Here is a 17,602-nt window from a genome sequence, read left to right on the forward strand (position 1 = left end):
TGTACCCATGTGGGGATTCGAACCCGGGTCTTCGGCGTGACGAGCCAACGCTTTAACCACTAGACCAGCCCACCGCCCCTCCATTGCAATAAAGAACTTGTCAGTCCATTTAGCTTGTTCCTCTTCAACAATCAAATATACCATTCAGTTACATTGTTAAGTACTTCAAGTCTATCTCCAATCGTGGAAAGTTATTGGAAGTTCTTACAAAAAATGCATAATTTATTTCAAGTAGAGCAATGTCTTTGAGAAACAAGTTCATTAGAACATAACATTATCCTACTACTACATGTTGGCATTAAGATGACAACATCTGATTCCTCCATCTATCAGCATTGTTAGGACATTTCCATCTGACGGCCATTAACTGTGCAATTTCTTATTTTGGGTATGGTATTGCATTAACTCTTGCATTGTCATCCCGCGAGCGAGTGTCTTCCGTCCACTTACCCCGTCCATCAATACTTGGTGCGACATGATATCGGAACGGCCAACACTGAATGAAGCTGCAACACCACGAGCCAGATATGGGTCGAAAGCTTGCCGCAGTGTGAGACAGCGTCTCCTCTGAACAGGTGTGTGGTCGGAGCCTTGAAACAACACCGAGAAAATCAATCCTGACGATGCAGCTACGACAATGCTCGTTGTCGTAGGGAGAATCTAAAACAATAGCTTGTCACTTGGACGATCCTCTTGTAATGATTATATACAACGCCGATAGAGCATGTACATGATAGAGGTCTACTGGCTGCTAATAGCTTGGTGCAGTCATCCAAACAGCAATTCATCACTGCAATGTAGAGCTTAATGGATATTAAATTTCATGTGGGACAGTGAAAGGATCGTGTGTCCAGGACCTTGAAAAAATTGTTCTGTTGACAGTCCGGAAGTACGGAGTCGAGTAAGAAACTTCAGATGGATTTGGTGCAATGTGTTTGGTTGTGGACGTTGAAATTTCATCTGAAGGAATAACAGTTAGTTTTATCTGTCCACAGAGACATCACCGAAGGCAAAGCAGATGTGACGCTTCAGAGATCTGAATAGGAACTCGTGGATTAAATTAAGGTTGTGAGTTCCAGAACCTCATCTCATTGTGAGAGGGACAGTTCACTGGAACTTTGTGTAAAGTGCGAGTGACTGTTGTGACCCTGTGAGAAATATAATTCTTGTGAACAGAACACAGACAGGCCCCAAGGCCTTGATCCTGAGATCAAAGACTGACATATGACTTGGCTTCAATGTTAAGACTGCCATGCATGGTGTGTTTCAACAGTCGGGATAGCTTCGTTGATTAAAGTGAGGTGATGTACTGGAAACAATAACAAATGTGTTTCAAGGTGTGGCATTAATTACTCAATCAGGTAAGTAATGAATTAATACCATAATGAGTATTTATTTACCCAGGTCTTAAAAATGGCTGGTTTAGGTGATTAGTAAAGGCTTGCCCCAAGATGGAGCCCTCTCTGGGGGTTTCCTTACAAAAAACAGCAATTAGCCTTATTAAGAATTGAAAGGAAATGGAGAAGTACAAAATGTAAGAAAGGGAAGTGAATTATTTACATTGTAGAGAATGAACAGCATTTCAGCTGTGCTACAGTGTAATGTAGAGATGCAGGTCTTCGCACTGAAACTTTTGAGAAAAGGTGTGGTACTGACAAACCATGAAATATAATTGGGTAAATCTGGGCCACAGACTACTGTGCCACCTGTGAACAACCATGAGGTGAGTGAGTATGGTGTTATTCTGATGTTAGCAATATCTCAGCAATATCATGGTGGGCAATACCAGAAATGGGCTTCATTGTAACCCCGTGGGAACTGAACCTGGGTCTTTGGCTTGACAAGCGAACGCTTTAACTACTAGGCTACCCAACCACCCCAGTTAGCAAACAGAAAAGTGTTAGACTTCATGAGTGAATAGTGCTTATCTCTGTTTTGAACAGCATATCATTGTACATCAAGTTCTACTTATACAGTTTTGTCTCTTTGGGATGAGTGAGTGAGTGAGTTTGGTTTTACGCCGCTTTTAGCAATATTCCAGCAATATCACGGCGGGGGACACCAGAAATGAGCTTCACACAATGTACCCATGTGGGGATTCGAACCCGGGTCTTCGGCGTGACGAGCCAACGCTTTAACCACTAGGCTACCCCACCCCCCCTCTTTGGGATGATGGGTGGCGGGTAGCCTAGTGGTTAAAGTGTTTGCTTATCATGCAGAAAATCCGGGTTCAATTCCCCACATGGGTACAATGTGTGAAGCACATATCTGGTGTTCCCCGCTGTGATATTGCTGAAATATTGCTAAAAGAAAGGGTAAAACTAAACTCATTCACTCACTCATCCCAAAGAGACTCATCCCAATTGCGTAAACGGATGTTTTGAATTTTTCATTTCAGAATGTACACATTGCTGTTTTCTTACCTATTTTTTAACAAGTTCACATGAGCAATTAAATTCAAATTATATTCATTGCATGATTTCAGTTCAAGTACAATTTGAAAAACTGAAATCCTCACAAAGAAAATTTTACTGAGTGCTATCATTATTTCTTGGCCATTGAACATTAAACTCTTCTTGAAATGTTTATTGGGGTGAATAAGAATGGACAGACTGGAGGGTACTGCCACTACCAGCAGTCTCTGTTTCCAATACGAATCAAACGATAAAAAAGACAATACATGACATATTTTTCTCATCCTCAGTGTTTTGAATCCTTGGGAAATTATTCTAAAACTAATTTTCCTGTTCTATTTCAGCTGTAGTTTGTTTTTTAGCTTTAGTCAATTTGAAGCATGATTTTATGTTATTATTATAAACTGAGATTAAGTCTGCTAACACTACATATTCCAGGAAATTATTCTTACACAAGACATCCATGCTTATTTGAAAGCGACAAGTAGTGATAAGAAAGATGGACTATTGATAGAGATGCACGCTCGTCTCCAGCTACAATCAATAACAAACTGACAATGGGTGAACAATGTTGAATCCCTCATGCTTTCAGTACTGTTTACAGTCAAGGTAAATTGAATGTGATTCTATCATTTATGGGCTGAGTGATTCAGGTTTAAGCACTAGATGCTACCTAGTGACTGTCCAAAGGGTCCTGGTTGTCCTCAACTTCTGGAAAATGTGTCTTTAGTTCAACTCACTTAAAGGTCAATACATGAATACTTTTGCCATTTTCTAAATGTTACAGGCAGAGAATAATCAGAGTTGATTTTTCTGCTAAATCTGACTCTATTTGGCATAACAGGCGGAGAGTGGTTATAATTAAAAGAGAGTGATAAACAATGCTTTTGATCATGAGGATGGTTTCTGTAGTATATATAGTGAGTGAGTGAGTGAGGTAGGTTTATGTCCAGTTATATCAAGCATGTCAGCTGTGATGCAGATCTCTAATGTTTACAACTTTGATGAAAGCCATAATCATGGGTATGATTCTGGCAAACGGAAAAACATTATCAGGGCGAAATGAAATTTTATCCCATAGTTTCTGGCATGCCAAAGGGAAGCAACTCTACACACCAAAATGTGGCATCTCAGACGATTTGGCCACCTGTGACCCTTGATAGTGTTTTTAATAATATATATGAAACAATCACACAACGGAACCTTCATAATCAGGACAGGGTTCCAGGTGTTCATTTGAAGTAGCACCCTTGAGGATCCGGGTTAGAATTGATCTTCAGTAACCCATGCTTGTCGTAAGAGGTGACTAACGGGATCGAGTGGTCAGGCTCGCTGACTTGGTTGACACATGTCATCATATCCCAATTGTGTAGATCGATGCTTATGATGTTGATCATTATTGCTGAGTGCTGCCTTAAACAACAACCAACCTCCAATCATGTGGATTAGCTACTACCCAGATTAACCAGATTAAATATGTTTGGGTGCAAAGTATTATCCTTTGAACATGTTTAGACATGTGTTTGGTAAGCAATGGCAGGTTCATTCCATAATTCTGTTTCAAAGAAGCTTCTGATAAAGAAGACTCTAAAATTTGGAAAACAAAACAAATAATAATTCTAGACTATCACAAATCTTCATAGCAAATGCAATTTTCTGATTTTCTCAAAACAAGTAGGTCACTGTAGATGACAGACATTGTATAACCCTTGGCTATGTAACTGACATCAAACATCCCAAGATGGCTTTATTGGCCTTCAAGTCATTTGCTTCTAAGTCAAAGCCAGATATGGAATCAATCGTAGAGATCAAACCATCTTCTGCACATCAGTCCTGCTCCAACCAGATGACTCATGTGTAGTACAAGCCTGTGTGAACATACAATCTGAACCTCTTGTGAGACGGATTATTAGTGAAATGGCTCATACTGAGTGAAGGAGGGAGAGACTGAAGTAGTGAGTGACCAAGTTAGTGGGTGAGTGAGTGAGTGACGATGAAAGTGTCCATGTTTAATCCAACCAGCCATTCAGCAAATACTTTAACTACCAGCAAACTCCAACCTCCCCTTTCTGTGTGAGTGAGTGAATGAGTGTGACATACATGTATGCCAGTTGGTATTCTGGGGCAGAAGAGGTCCCCAGTACCCATGCTTCTCTTCCTGTAGGTACCACATGCTTCACTTCCTGTAGGTATTCTGGGGCACAATAGGTCCCCAGTACCCATGCTTCTCTTCCTGTAGGTATTCTGGGGCACAATAGGTCCCCAGTACCCATGCTTCACTTCCAGTAGGTATTCTCCCCAGGGCACTTCTCCTCCTGTGGGTATTCTGGGGCACAATAGGTCCCCCCCAGTACCCAGCTGTAGGTATTCTGGGGCCAGGTCCCAGTACCCATGGTATTCTCTGGGCACAATAGGTCCCCAGTCTTCCAGTAGGTATTCTGGGGCACATGCTTCTCTTCCTGTAGGTATTCTGGGGCACAATAGTACCCATGCTTCTCTTGCTTCACTTCCTGTCCAGTGGGTATTCTGGGGCACAATATGCCCCCTGTGAGTACCTGAAAGGATTGTGGGCCAAATGGGCCCCTGTACTCCAACATGCCTACTAATGGACATCAGGTGGCTTGACTGCATAACCCAGCTGCTGATTTGTTAACACATCCAAATGAATGAATTGTTAAAGAAACTGGCGCTTCAAACCAGTAGACCCTGTTTGGTAATTCATGAAACTTGTTTGCAACAATCAACAAGAACTTTTAACTGTGTTGCCCAACACAGCCAGACCTGTGACTCTACTGCAAGCAAATTCAATGAAAGCACACAGGATTCTTATTTTCGGTCATGACTACAGAAAGATCCATTCGGGAGGGTCACCTACATTTTGTGGCTGCAGGCAAACAGCTTAGCATGAGCAGGATTGTTGATATGGTCATCAAAGCCTCTGCTGTCCCTTAGAATTACATTGATTTGTGGGATTATATTAGATAGGCAGAGGGCTTGTGGACACCAGCTTGGACAACTACCAGACCGGCTGGAGAGAATAGCCTTAATAATGGTCAGCATCAGCACATACACACTGAGGACCCTGTTAACCCATTTCCGTCATGTGCCCAAACCAGTTTCAGTCCTTTTGGGATGTTATTTCCTTCTTGTTTCTAAATTAATTAAATAATTAATGGGGAAACCATAGAGTATGTTGTTTCTGTGTCTTCTGTTGATACATTCCATCATAGATCCGAACTTGATTATTGACAGACGACCATCATAAAGGTGAAATTAGGGGGGGCACTAAACAACTATCACTCACACCATTGTGTTCAAAATAAACTGTGTATCATAATATCATAAAATGATTTATAACTGTCTTCTTGCATGCTGATGCCACACATAAATACATCCTTGTGCTCCCCTTCAGTGACCTGTGCTGTTTGGTAAATACCTTCATATGTCATTGGCTCCAGTAACCTGTGCTGTTTGGTAAATACCTTCATATGTCATTGGCTCCAGTAACCTGTGCTGTTTGGTAAATACCTTCATATGTCATTGGCTCCAGTAACCTGTGCTGTTTGGTAAATACCTTCATACGTCATTGGCTCCAGTAACCAGTGCTGTTTGGTAAATACCTTCATACGTCATTGGCTCCAGTAACCTATGCTGTTTGGTAAATACCTTCATATGTCATTGGTTCCAGTAACCTGTGCTGTTTGGTAAATACCTTCATATGTCATTGGCTCCAGTAACCTGTACTGTTTGGTAAATACCTTCATACGTCATTGGCTCCAGTAACCTGTGCTGTTTGGTAAATACCTTCATATGTCATTGGCTCCAGTAACCTGTGCTGTTTGGTAAATACCTTCATATGTCATTGGCTCCAGTAACCTATGCTGTTTGGTAAATACCTTCATACGTCATTGGCTCCAGTAACCAGTGCTGTTTGGTAAATACCTTCATATGTCATTGGCTCCAGTAACCTGTGCTGTTTGGTAAATACCTTCATACGTCACTGGCTCCAGTAACCAGTGCTGTTTGGTAAATACCTCTAAAAACAATGGTGCTTTCCATCACTGGCTTCAGTAACCTGTGCTGTTTCATTAGAATGAGTACAGAACTACTGGTCCACGATCTGGCTAGTTATTTACCTCAGATATTTCAAACACCACTTCTGATCATCATGTTTCTCCAATCTACCAGTGTTACTTTCAAAAACACATCAATCCACCCTATCAGAGCGAGCAATGTATCAAGGATTGTCTTTGACGTAATGGCGCCATTTGTTTTCTGCAAATTACGCAGTCAAAACTGACCTCATTCACATGAGTACCTCAAACTGTCCCAAACTAGCAATTAGCTCGCCTTCACAAAAACAATATGGTTCTTTACGATAATGACTTTTAAAAGCACATTTATTCTTCATTTATTCTCTTTCTTTGTGACTTTAACATCAATAAACAGAAATAACAATGCAGCACTAGAAGCTGCCAGATAATTTTTCTGATATTGCAAAATGGTCTGTCCACCAACACCCACGATCCCATTCATCAGTTGCTCGGAGCTTCAGCCGTGTACAGTGTTGCTACAGACATGCACTTGTGGGGCCTGACAGGAAGCAATACAATCCTTCATTCACCGAGATGTTCAGGTGTGAATACATCATATTTGTTTTGCTGATTTCTAAGTGAAGCGATAACTGTTTGGTTTTCACTGTTAATCCAAAAATGCTGAATGTCAAGTGGAATTCAGGTTGATTTGAAACTCTCACTTGTCATCGATTCAAATTCTCAATTGTTATCAATTATTTGAGAATTCTCAACTGTCATTAATGATTTGAGAACTCTCAATTGTCATCAATGATTTGAAAATTGTCACTTGTCATTAATGATTCTTTTGATTCACACTTTATTAATGATTTGTTGATGAAATCATCACCATCATCATGTGTCCAGAAAACTGAACTCTTCAAAGCACTTGCATATTGGATTCCAACTTTTGAAGACTGAACAACAAATATGTCAGTTTTATTTGAGGACTTCGAGAAAATTGTGTGTATCTGTTACCAGCAGCTTCCTTATACATCAATTGTTATCTGAAGACCTTAAGCTGATGATGTGGGCAGATAGTCACAGATCCAGGTTGGCAGTAAAACATGGCCTAAACATACTACTCAAAAATAGTTAAGAACCACAAATTGTTTTGTGCAATGACATATTAACTATAGTAATAGTAATATACAAATGGTCTTCAACTTTTAATTTAGTTATATTTGTCAGAATGAAATTCTCTTTCCACAAACATCAGCAGAACAACATCTTCATCAAACACACCTTGCAGTTGTGAGTGAGTTTAGGTTTTGCCACTTTTAGGCCAGACCAATTTTATTTCTTGTTTTAATAAGAAAAAATACAAAAATTAATTTGCCCCGCTCAAAAAATAAAATCCTAGTGTTTTGATTGGCCAAAAATGTAAACTTACAAAAACAATTTTTTGAGATTGTAGTTTGCCCCATCTACACTTCACAAAATGCCAAAAGTGAAATACTTTTAGTATTTAGAAGGAATATTACTTTGACTGATTTTATTTTTTTCCCCTCCTACCTTTAGGTTTTCTGAGGACAAAATCTGTAAAACAAGAAATAAAATTGGTCTAACCTTAGCAATATTCCAGCAATATCACGATGGGGATTCCAGAAATAGGCTTCACATATTGTACCCATGTGGGAAAACGAACCCGGGTCTTCAGCATGACAAGCGAATGCTTTAACCACTAGACTACCCCACCATTCCCACACCTTGCAGTAATTACAGTTAACTGAACAAGATGTATCTTGTACACAGTGTATTCATTATACAGTCTACACCCAAGATGGGAGTGAAAATGTCACCTAACAGCTGAGTTTAAGTGGCTTTAAAGGAATTTGTATTCATCTGAAGTCTATGTGTACAGTCACTTGTCTCAAGTGTATTTTAATTAATTTGACTTTATTGGAAGTCATGAGTGAACAATCACTTCCCTTAAGTGTGTTTCAATGAATATTGAATTCATCTTAAGTCTACTGGTGTACTGTGGCCACTTGCCTGAAGTCGAGTGCTGTAAAATATCTTTCAATCTTCTCAGGTCAAATGTTGAAAGTAAACTCTACTGAAGATACTGAAGAAGGAACAGGTCCAGACTAAAGCCACAAAACCTCTATATAAAGGTCATAGAACTGTGTTAGAGACAGAATATTTCTTCATCTCATGACTTACAATTTTGTTTTTGAAAGAACTGCCAAACACTTTTGGGAGCCAAACAATCTTATTTACCAGACGCCCAGCCCAGTTAACAAGTTATTTTGGAGATTGTAAAAAGACTAAATAATGTCAGGCTATAAAAATGTGGACTGGTGGATTGGAGACCATCTTCAAGCAAGGTTAGCTCCTTTGGGATAAAGGTCTGTTTTATAGTCTTCTGGTTGTACCACAAACTGTCTGTTGTTTATCATTGTCTTTTTCATAGTCTTCTGGTTCTGTCACAAACTGTCTGTTTGATGTATATCATTGTCATCAGCAATTACCAGCTTTGTTTGATTTGGATAAAAATGAATTAAAAGGAAATGCCTCAGTGAAAAGCTTTGTTTGATTGGATAAAAAATGAATTAAAGATTTCCTTGTACCTTTAAAAAGCATCGAAGAGTTTTCCTGCGGATTCAAGTTGAGTGAGTGAGTATGGTTTTACGCTGCTTTTAGCAATATTCAAGCAATATCACGGCGGGGGACACCAGAAATGGGCTTCAAACACTGTACCCATGTCGGGAATCTAACCAGGGTCTTTGGCGTGACAAGCAAACGCTTTAACCACTAGGCTACCCCACTGCCCCTAATAAAACAAATAAACACAGAGGATAATCAAGGATGTTGTCACATGATGCGTACAGATTTCAGCCTCTCTTTAAAACAGACATGACATACTGCAATGAACCTATTGTAATCTGAAAAACAGAGTTCGATGAAAATAGATGAATACGGTCATGGTAAATATAGCTTGCTATGACAACAAATCATTTTGATTACATCCAGCAAAGATTCAGAGAATCATTCCATAAAAAATATATTGATTATACCTGGAGGATGCTTTCTGAGCACCTGCCAACCATGTCATAGTTTCATATGGTGCTGTTTAATCATCTTCTGATGAATGATTCAGGTGTAAAAGGACTTAATTAGCGGCTGCACTATTTCTACCTTCTCCACCTCCACTTGCCTGCACACTCACCTGTCTTGTACAAGCTGCATGCAACACTGGGATGACATGGGTTGGTTTGTTACATGTTTATTAAGTTCAGCCTTCGCCGTTTGGCATTTCAGCAGACCTATCCCGCCTCGGGATGCATGGGAGAAGTTGTCCCTCCCGGGGACTCATGAGCAGGGGGTGTCCCTCCTTGGGATGCATGAAAGGGGGTGTCCCTCTTTAGGACGCGTGAAAAAGCATGTCCCTCCTTGGGACGAATGTTTTTTTAGGGCTTTTTTTATTGTTGTTTAAAAGGGTGCCTTGGACCTATCCCACTGGGATGAGATATAAAATCAATATTTATACTATTTACTTGAACATATATTTATGTTTTAACTTATGTAAATGATTCCGTCATTTGGATGCTCAGTAATTTAAAGTGTTCACTCATCATGCTGAAAACTTGATTTGATTCCCCACATAAATCCAATTTCAGTCATCTGCTGCTGTCACATTGTGTGAATATAGCTAAAAGTTGAGTAAAACCATACTTACTCACTTTCGCAATAGTAAAACAGTATTTGCATAGTTTTGTTTGTTGGTTTGTTGTTTAATACTACACCCAGCAACATTCCAGCTATATGGCGGTGGTCTGTAAATAATTGAGTCAGGACTAGATAATCCTGTGATCAACACAATGAGCATCAATCTACGCAATTGGGATACGATGACATTTGTCAACCAAGTCAGCGAGCCTGATCACCTGATCCTGTTAGTTGCCTCATTGAAAAATTGTTTCTCCCCATTTTCTACAAGCTTGTATCCATGTTGACAAAAATACTATTATTATATTGTGGTCGTATTGTGATAGATAAATAACTAGAGATCATTATATGATGTCATATTGCACAATATATGTTGTTATATTGCACATTATATAGCACATTAGAAACAAAATATGTATCGTGTGGACTTTAGCTGGCTTTATACATATTTCATATATATTTTCTATTCCATTTGCTACGAGAAAACACACAGAGTAATAATCTCTTTATCATATAATGTCCTTTTTGAAATAATCAATGCGCAAGACATACTGCTATTTTATTAACTTAGGAAACTGTGAACAGAATACAAATCATCAGTGAACTGCCACATAAAGGTTTTGTGCCAAATAATTTGTGGCCATGTTCGTTTATAGCACTTACGTACAGAGAAAACATTTTATCACTTGAACAATGTTATACAATAGTTTTTGAGCAAGGATGCATCACATCAATGTCCAGAGCTCACTGAAAGTAGTTCGATTCGGATATGTGACCTCATTTGCATATTTATCGGATCCTGATACCAAGATTGTCAGGTTGGTTGATCGCATCGATAACGCTGCCCATCGTTTGATAAATACATTTACCTAACCACGGTGTATATGCTTGATTAATTGACTATGTCAAAGCCCAGCACATCCGTCAATGTCACAGATTTCCCAGGTTTGGTACATTGCAGAGGAAATTGCTAATTGAGGCAGCTCAGATTATTGTCTGTGACAGAATCCCAGGAATGAATGTGTTCTAAATAGATACCTGCCTCCATGTAAACATTGTGATGGATGATGATGCTGAAGATTTAATGACTGCTTCCGTTTCTGGATAAAAGTAAATGGTTGATTATCAGTACATATTAATTTTCTTACTTTGATGGGCACCCCACTTGGCATTCTTGGTCAGAAATGGATTCAACCAGTGCTTGTCATGAGGGCAACTTAATGGATCAGGTGGACAAGCTTTGCTGCCGCAGATGATTGTGTGTCGATCCCTGACAAATAAATTATGGCGTGTCAGCTTGATCACTGCATGTCAGTTATAGGTCACTGTCATAGAACACTTTGATGAAACTCACAACATGGTAATCCGGAAAATCGCATAGGTCAATTATATATATAAATTGCCAAATAAACCCTAAACACAATCTTTTCCTACAGTAAGGCTTCATACTAAAATTGAGCAAAAGGAAATAAAAGAAAAAACTTCAAGAATGCTGGTATGATTCCTGGTAGGATTCCTATAACATTTATTTTTGTTGTTGTTTTGTTTCAAGTTGCCAGCAATTTCAACTTTTCAAATATAATGTTTGATACATCTATGGAGATAAACTGTCAATAAAATATTCCAGGCATATGGTGGCAGTCTATAAATGGTCGAATCTGGACCAGACAATCCAGAGATCAACGGCATGAGCATCAGTCTATGCAATTGGGATATGATGACATGATCACCTAATGCTGTTAGTTGCCTCTTAGGACAAGCATGAGTTGCTGTAGTTCAAACAAGTTCAATCAAGGGTAGCGAGAGGGCATGAAAACAGTGTACAAGGACAAGGAAGGAACATAAACAAATGTATGGGTTACTGAAGACCTTAGCACTGGTTAATCCAGGGGTGGAAATAACCCATTGCCCGACGTCCCAGTCCAGTGTTTTTTTCTGTCGGGCAAGCAAATTTGTATATCACACTGTACCGGTGTCCAGTTGACTTTCCAATGTTTATTATGTTGTTTATTTAAAAATCAGCAAGAAAACGGTTGGTATAGTGGGAAAATAATCAGGGCAAGTGACTTTACATGTGCCACTGTACCAGAGTACACTAGCAATTTTAAACTTATTTCCACCCCTGTAATCAACCAATAATACTGTAACTGTCCTGTGCTCCACATCACTAAGTGACTCCTGCATCACCAATAATGTTTTACAATATATATTCTGCATTATCACTGGATCAGCATCAGCAACACTTAACATCTGCTCCAAACAGACTTATTTGTTTTGCATATCATGCGGCCATCATACATACCATGGTCTGTTGAATTCCCAGTGGCTCTGGACGGATCTATAACTGCTTGTCTCTTTATACACTCGGCAATGATACACTGTCACACTGACATCTTTTGGAAAGTCCCACAAATTTGTATTCATAGCTATCAGCCATGGGAGCCGTGTAACTCTACACTTGTCAGGGGTACAAAAAGTATGTAACCCAGACTACCAGTACCTGAATTTCCATTAGGGAGGCCACTGGTTGAAGAGCAGGTTAGATCGCTAAACTTGTGTGCCTCACTCCAAGAGTGAGGGATCCCGGATTAGACTTAACTCCAAAACGTACTAGAATCTGTACTTAACTGAGGAAATGTAATGCCAAAACTGAACATACGATACCAGGGTTTTACCTCATCTCAAAAATGAGGGTCCTGGGGACTCATAATTATCAGTTTCAGGGTCCTTGGGTCCTGTGAAATATCAGTGTAGAGAACTGTATGTTTTGATAATTTCTTTAGAGGCTGGAATGAATCATTGATCATGTGGACTGATGGGTGAAATGATGTACGTAACTGCGCTAAAAGAAACCGGTCAAACACTTAGCAAAGTCATAAATGTGTTGTGGGTACAATGAATTATATTTTGCATCCCTCTGGACGCAGTGAATTGTTTTCTGTGTCCATTCTCTACTTTTGTGCTTACTGGACGCAAATTTGCGTGTCGTGTAAAAACCCTGTGATACAGATTCAGTGTTCCATTGTCAGCTGTCTCAGTGCCCAACAAGTTTGTCAACATCTCTACACCAAACAATATATATAATGAAGCTGCATATAATGCACTGACAGATACAGCAAATTGTTTTCTGGTCCAGACCACTTGAATAGTTAAAAAAATGTGTATAAGGAAATATGGTTGTAACAAACCAATATTAGGGGCCCGTTGAGTTTCTTATAACCTTAGTTCATTGTATGCATTAAGACTTGACTTTTGTTTTATGCCATATTCATCAATATCTAGCTATATGACAGCAGCCTGTAAATATTCAAGTCTGAACCAGACAATCCTGTGATGATACGACCGCCTCCATGGTGTAGTGGTTAGAGCTTCCGCACGGAGAGCGGAAGGTCGCGGGTTCGATCCCTGACCGCATCATAGCAAGAGATGTTAAAATATGGTACTTGTTGGTCCCTGCCTGGCGCTCGGCATTAATGGGTACAACAAGGACTGGTCGGCCTGGAGTCAGTATAATGTGTCTGAGTGGGGTATCCATGCTTCACTGCGGCATGGTATCTCAGTGGGTTAGCACTATAAAACCAGCTTAAATCTGGGCTAGTACAAGCAGCCGCACATACACACACACATGCATGCACGTCGTCATATGAGCGAAATATTCTCAAGCACGACGTTCAATCCATCACCTCACCTCACCTGTGATGATACAATGAGAAGTGATCCATTCTGTCTGGGTGCACACACACACCATCAGCCAAGTCACTTCCCCTGACCAACCAATCCATGAAGTCTGATCTGATGAGGTGAGGTGAAATGGGGTTTAACGTCACACTTAAGATTATTTCGCTCATATGAGCATGCATGTGTACATGTGGCTGCTTGTACTAGCCTTACTAGCTTCTACTTAAGCTGGTTTTATAGTGCTAGCTCACTAAGATACCATGCCGCAGTTAAGCGTGAATACCTCACTCAGACACATTATACTGACTCCGAGCCGACCAGTCCTTGTTGTACTCTTTAATGCCTAGCACCAGGCAGGGACCAACAAGTACCATATTTTAACGTCGTTTGGTATGACGTTTGGGGACTGAACCCGCCACCTTATGCTCTCCAGGTTCTAACCACTACACCAGGGAGGCGGTCTCCGATCTGATGACCAGCATTGGTTGTTCCGGATGAATTCAAACCCAGGTCATCATGAGTTTCCAGGTGATAACCCATCTGACATTGTCCTGATAAAACACAAATGATGGCACAATGTTGTAATTCTTGTGTGACCAGGCCCTCTTCATAACTGCAACCCATATGTTCTCCCGACTGCTGGCAGTTCAAATTGCCCATTGATTTGGTGACGGTGAGTGCATGTGTGAGATGCCATTAGGTTCATCCTGGCCTCTTCATCAGATGGCATCACCCCCAACCCATCAATATTACTTTACTTAACAGATGATGCAATTCATTCACTCATGATGAAGTATTGTGTCTGTTCATGCAGCAAAAATGAAGAGCACAATCATGCGATGTTCACATGCACAGTTGTCAAGCACATCAGAAAAATGTTGGTATTCTGGTAAATTGGTCTACTTCGAAATTCTAATCTCACTGTATTTAAAGATAATGCAGCAAAAGTATTATCAAGTTTTGATACCAACTTTCTGTTGTCATGCCTAAGACCCTGGTTCGATTTCCCTCATGGGTACAATGTGTGAAACCCATTTCTGGTGTCCCCCGCCGTGATGTTGCTGGAATATAACTAAAAGCAGCGTAAATTGATGTTTTACAGCATTACTCAGGTATCAAAATGCTGACAGATATCAATGGATCACTGTTATATATCATGTGCACACTCAAAATTTCAGTAATGATCTGGTGATATCTTAAATTGGCTGTAGTCATAATGGAGCAAAACAATGGTGGTGGATGAGGAATGGGCCCAGTGGCTGCAGATGCCTCACCATAGAGTGACTGAATACCAGAGTTGACTGTTCCAGAGGTTAAGATTGCCATGTTCAGACCACAAGTGCTTCAGATTGCCGGGGTTCAGACTGCAAGTGCTTCAGTTTGCCAGGGTTCAGACTGCAAGTGCTTCAGTTTGCTGGGGTTCAGACTGCAAGTGCTTCAGATTGCTGGGGTTCAGACTGCAAGTGCTTCAGATTGCCAGGGTTCAGACTGCAAGTGCTTCAGATTGCCAGGGTTCAGACTGCAAGTGCTTCAGATTGCCAGGGTTCAGACTGCAAGTGCTTCAGATTGCCTGGGGTTCAGACTGCAAGTGCTTCAGTTTGCCAGGGTTCAGATTGCAAGTGCTTCAGTTTGCCAGGGTTCAGACTGCAAGTGCTTCAGTTTGCCAGGGTTCAGATTGCAAGTGCTTCAGATTGCCAGGGTTCAGACTGCAAGTGCTTTTAGATTGCCAGGGTTCAGATTGCAAGTGCTTTCAGTTTGCCAGGGTTCAGACTGCAAGTATTTCAGTTTGCCAGGGGTTGCAAGTCAGATTGCCAGGGTTCAGACTGCAAGTATTTCAGTTTGCCAGGGTTCAGATTGCAAGTACTTCAGTTTGCCAGGGTTCAGATTGCAAGTGCTTTTAGTTTGCCAGGGTTCAGATTGCAAGTGCTTTAGTTGCCAGGGTTCAGGTTCAGCACAAGTTCTTCAGTTTGCCAGGGTTCAGATTGCAAGTACTTCAGTTTGCCAGGGTTCAGATTGCCAGGGTTCAGTGTTTCAGTTTGCCAGGGTTCAGATTGCAAGTGCTTCAGTTTGCCAGGTTCAGATTGCAAGTGCTTCAGTTTGCCAGGGTTCAGATTGCAAGTGCTTCAGTTTGCCAGGGTTCAGATTGCAAGTTCTTCAGTTTGCTAGGGTTCAGATTGCAAGTGCTTCAGTTTGCCAGGGTTCAGATTGTAAGTAGTTTAGTTTGCCAGGGTCCAGATTGTCAGTAGTTCAGTCTGCCAGGGTTCAGATTGCAAGTTCTTCAGTTTGCTTGGGTTCAGATTTGCAAGTGCTTCAGTTTGCCAGGGTTCAGATTGCTTCAGACTGCAAGCTCTTGCTTCAGATTGTCAGGTTCAGACTTCAAGATTGCAAGTACTTCAGTTTGCCAGGGTTCAGATTGCAAGTACTTCAGTTTGCCAGGGTTCAGATTGCCAGTAGTTCAGTTTGCCAGGGTTCAGATTGCAAGTTCTTCAGTTTGCCAGGGTTCAGATTACAAGTACTTCAGTTTGCCAGGGTTCAGATTGTAAGTACTTCAGTTTGCCAGGGTTCAGATTGTAAGTACTTCAGTTTGCCAGGGTTCAGATTACAAGTACTTCAGTTTGCCAGGGTTCAGATTGTAAGTAGTTCAGTTTGCCAGGGTTCAGATTGCAAGTAGTTCAGTTTGCCAGGGTTCAGATTGCTGGTACTTCAGTTTGCCAGGGTTCAGATTACAAGTTCTTCAGTTTGTGCCAGGTTCAGATTGCAAGTTGCTTCAGTTTGCCAGGTTTCAGATTACAAGTAGTTCAGTTTGCCAGGGTTCAGATTACAAGTTCTTCAGTTTGCTAGGGTTCAGATTGCAAGTTCTTCAGTTTGCCAGGGTTCAGATTGCAAGTACTTCAGTTTGCCAGGGTTCAGATTGCAAGTTCTTCAGTTTGCCAGGGTTCAGATGCAAGTACTTCAAGCACTTCATTTTGCCAGGCTTCAAATTACAAGTACTTCAGTTTGCAAGGGTTGAGATTGCAAGTAGTTCAGTTTTCTAGGGTTCAGACCACACATGCGCCTGTTTTGATTACTAAATGAATCTCCACTTCTCAGAGAAAATGGTCCTGGCCTATAGTTCTAATACCTGCATCACCAATAATGTCAGACATACACATGCCATCAAGTATTCAAATCTGTGGAATGTTTTGCCCTCATCTCCCATCCATAATTCTGGAAAAATGCATGACGATGGCATCTATGACCAGGGGTGGAAATAACTTTGAAATTGCTAGTGTACTCCGGTACAGTGGCACATGTACAATCACTTGCCCTGATAATTTCTCCACTATACCGGCCAATATTCTTGTCGATATTTTAAATATACAACATGATGAACATTGGAAAGTCAACTTGACACCAGTACAGCATGATATACAAATTTGCTTGCCCGACAGAAAAAAACACTGGACTGGGACGTCGGGCAATGGGTTATTTCCACCCCTGATGACAATGTTGTGGTAGAACTAACCCTTGATCATGTCAGCTAATTCAGCCCTATACAATATTGACAGTCTAAGCCCTTGGACGTATTCACCTTTACGTAGCATTGTTAGGAAGACAATCAGTAGTAATTGATTAGTCAATGTATTCTGTGTTCCTCAGTGGAGTAAGTATTTACTAATAGACCAATCTAACGTAGGACATTATCTGTGAGCACATCTTCAACACACCTTGACATCAAAGTTTTAAAGACCCTCTTTCAAAGTCAGCATCCATGTCTATTAAAGT

At 40.6% G+C, this 17,602-nt stretch overlaps 1 protein-coding gene across 1 annotated transcript in view; it reads left to right on the top strand.

The window, feature by feature from the left end:
* Nucleotides 1-840: 840 nt before the first annotated feature.
* The window catches only part of LOC124254654, a 42,323-nt gene continuing 25,561 nt past the window's right edge, over nt 841-17,602 (top strand). The window contains exon 1 of the mRNA XM_046688493.1: nt 841-1,361. The gene's annotated coding sequence lies outside the window, so the exon portion shown is untranslated. The remainder of the gene's footprint in view (nt 1,362-17,602) is intronic.

This window comes from Haliotis rubra, unplaced genomic scaffold, assembly GCF_003918875.1.
Source record: "Haliotis rubra isolate DU_JTF1 unplaced genomic scaffold, ASM391887v1 Scf579, whole genome shotgun sequence".
In the NCBI taxonomy this organism is placed as follows: domain Eukaryota; kingdom Metazoa; phylum Mollusca; class Gastropoda; order Lepetellida; family Haliotidae; genus Haliotis; species Haliotis rubra.